The 2376-nt window shown below is 47.3% G+C and overlaps 1 pseudogene; it reads left to right on the top strand.

The window, feature by feature from the left end:
• The first annotated feature begins 464 nt into the window (after positions 1-464).
• On the top strand, positions 465-1427 carry LOC130020298 (ATP synthase F(0) complex subunit B1, mitochondrial-like; annotated as a pseudogene).
• Positions 1428-2376: the final 949 nt, after the last annotated feature.

Raw genomic sequence — 2376 nt, 5'->3', positions numbered from 1 at the left:
GACATTTCTCCAGAAGCTTTCTTTTTTTTTCATTTAAAATTACTTAGTTATTTTACTTTAGGTCACATGTACATAATAATATCAATGTTTATGCCTTTTGTTTGGGGGTCACACCTGACTGCGCTCAGGAATTACTCCTGGCTGTGTTCAGGGTCACTCCAGGCGGTGTTTGGGGGCCCACATGTGGTGCTGGGCATCTAACCCGCGCTGGATATGGGCTAAGTGTGGAGCTCACCGACTGCACTGTCTCTCCAGCCTGATGTTTATATACAGTAGCACACCTCACCCTCAATGCAGTGCCCAAGACCCCAGCCTGGGCACCTTGCACAGAGCCCTCCACTGCACCCTGTCATATTCTCCAGGTTGAAGCTCCATCTCAATAAACCCCCTGTTGCTAGCCCTGACAGTCTCCTGACTGGGTCACTGGGACATTAAGATAGCTGCTGCCTGGAACTTTGCTGACCATGCTGTCCCATCTAGTAGTTTCTGCTGCTGCCACAGTCCCCCCCCCCCAACCAGCCCCCCGCCTCTGAAGAATGTAGGCCTCCTCGGTCCAGGGGTGTTATAGGCAACAAGGATCATTCACATAAGGCAGCTGCATCTCACTCCTGTATGCCTCCTTTTGAACATGAAGGGGAAGTGCGGTTGGGGCTGATCCCTGAGGAATTTTTCCAGTTCCTTTATCTAAAACTGGTAAAACAGGACCTTGTGTGTTCAAAACTGGGCCTATCTTGTATTTCCTACCCAAAAAAATACATGCAACTACTCCAGACACTTTCTCTGCCATACCAACAACGGGGTTACTTGTCTATTTGGTTAAAAAAAAATATATGGGGCTTCTACCAGAGAGTTTGCTGATAAACTCAGTGAGCAAAAATTTGCCCAATGAGAAGAGGTGAAAACAGGATTCCATCAAGCAAATCAATTTTGCAACTGAGATGGAAAAGGCACAACAGCTCCTGGCTCCAAAGCATCATCCCGCCTTTTTGATGTCCAGAGTAATAACATTGCGTGGCCCTGGAAGTTACTTCCCAGGAGCAGCTGTACGGAGTTCACAAGGAGGGAAAGAATTGCCTGGACCATCATATCTCTGTGCAGAATAGGATGCGTTTCAAGAAGCAAGAGCACATATTAAACTGGGTGAAGTTCACGATGGGGAGCATTTCTGCATAACAGGAAAAGAGGCAATTGCCGAGTGCATTTCAGATGGGAAGATGCTGGCAAGAGGGCCAGACACCGGCCGTTGTGTGATGGACAGCCCCACTGAAGTGGCTTCAGGCAGCGGACACGGAATAGAAACTCTTTTGTGGGACAGAATCTTTCCGTTCTGCTGTTTACTGGAGTTAGAGTTTACCTTTCTTCAAATGAAGTTTGAGTTTCATTTTAGTGAGAGAATGAAAGAACCAGAGAAATCTCTTGGCCCGTGAGATGTTTCTCAGACTTGCTCTGCATTTTGAATTGTTCCGTGATCACTTTTAAACACACAATTTGTCTTTAGTAAAACTTGGGCCTGGTCAACTATACCCTAAACTTGTAGTTAATTCTATCATCTTGGAGTAAAGTAATTTGCTTGAGCGGGCCCAGTAACGTCTCCATTTTGAGACTTGTTGTTACTGTGTTTGGCATATTGAATATACTCTCGGTAGCTTGCCAGGCTGTCTGAGAGGGGAGGAGGATTTGAACCCGACTCAGCCGGGCTGGCTGCATGCAAGGCAAACGCCCTACCACTGTGCTATTAATAATTAAACCCACTGCTGAAAATACGACGCACTGAATGGGCATTGCCTAGATCAAAGCTCAAAGCTTAGCCTGCTCGCCGGGCCCTGCTCAGACCACTCCATTTGCCTGCAGCTGGATCAAACCATCAAACACAGGGTCTCTGTTATAATAAAGTCTTAAAGAATTGTCTCAAGTGTCGCCAGCTTCCTCTTCTCACTAAAGCAGGTGACGCAGGTGGCATTGTGGCCATGCAGGGACTGGAGCCCAGTGATCACGTGCCTGGTTGAGATTTGAGCTGGTCACAGCTACCCGGCATCTCGAGGGAGTTTGGCACCAGTGAACTCAGCAGAATTGTGGTTTCCATTGACCAGAGCTGGCACCTGCATCACTGTCAGTGATGCATCCAGTCTCCCTCCACACCTCCAAGGATGGGGTCGCTGCAGGTGTGAAACCCTCTGCCCGCTGCCATGAACTAAAATCTGAAATTAGGATGAGACATTTCAGCTGGCTCAGTGCAGGCCCTCATGTACTTCTGGGAGACGAATATAAAGAAAGAACGGCACTGTTGTTATTAACGGGAAAGAATGAAAATCATATGGAATCCTAAAACGTCTTCAGCAACTAATAGTCTGAAAAGCCACATGTTCGGACAATTAT

The sequence above is a fragment of the Sorex fumeus genome, unplaced genomic scaffold (assembly GCF_029834395.1).
Source record: "Sorex fumeus unplaced genomic scaffold, SorFum_2.1 ptg000011l, whole genome shotgun sequence".
Taxonomy (NCBI): domain Eukaryota; kingdom Metazoa; phylum Chordata; class Mammalia; order Eulipotyphla; family Soricidae; genus Sorex; species Sorex fumeus.
The sequence above is the reverse complement of the archived record's forward strand: the minus strand, read 5'-3'. Positions and strand labels throughout refer to the sequence as shown.